Source organism: Bison bison, unplaced genomic scaffold (genome assembly GCF_000754665.1).
Source record: "Bison bison bison isolate TAMUID 2011002044 unplaced genomic scaffold, Bison_UMD1.0 scf7180017852572, whole genome shotgun sequence".
Classification (NCBI taxonomy): domain Eukaryota; kingdom Metazoa; phylum Chordata; class Mammalia; order Artiodactyla; family Bovidae; genus Bison; species Bison bison.
In genome coordinates, this window is record NW_011483145.1 from 1 (window position 1) to 571 (window position 571).

A 571-nucleotide genomic window follows, 5' to 3' on the forward strand; every position below is an offset into this window, starting at 1 on the left:
CTCACGGATGCAGAGCTTATGATTCTGACCCAAGGTATGATGCCTGTGCTGGGGGACAATGATGAGAAGTGTGAGTAGGAGGGCAGGTGATAAGGGCCCACAGGAAGACGAAGGTTGAGTGTGCAGCCGCAGCAGTGAAATACCACTTTTGTTATCAGGAAGGCTTCATTTTTGGTTTTTTTGAGGGCACTGTTCTGAAAACCCCCAGGGTTCCTATTCTCCTAATCAGCTGTCCTTTGGGAAACATATTGAAGGAAATTAGAGTGATCTTTAGGCTTCATCCTGCTACCCCTGCCTCAGGCACGCTGGGGTGACAGAAGGGGCTGGTAGTCTCCTACACAGAGGCATCTGTTATTCCACATTCAAGACCACCACCCAACTAGTGGCCAGTCATAGGACCCATTCCCTCTGCTGTCCTCTAGTTGGCATCACAAAGCTTCCTGGGATTTCTGAGAAGTGAAGAGGTCCTCAGCTTATCACCCCAGTCAGTAGTTATCACCCAGTACTGAGTTCTCATTGGGAAGTTTTCTGTCCTGGCCTCTGGAGTCCTCAACATGAATTAAGAGTGCTT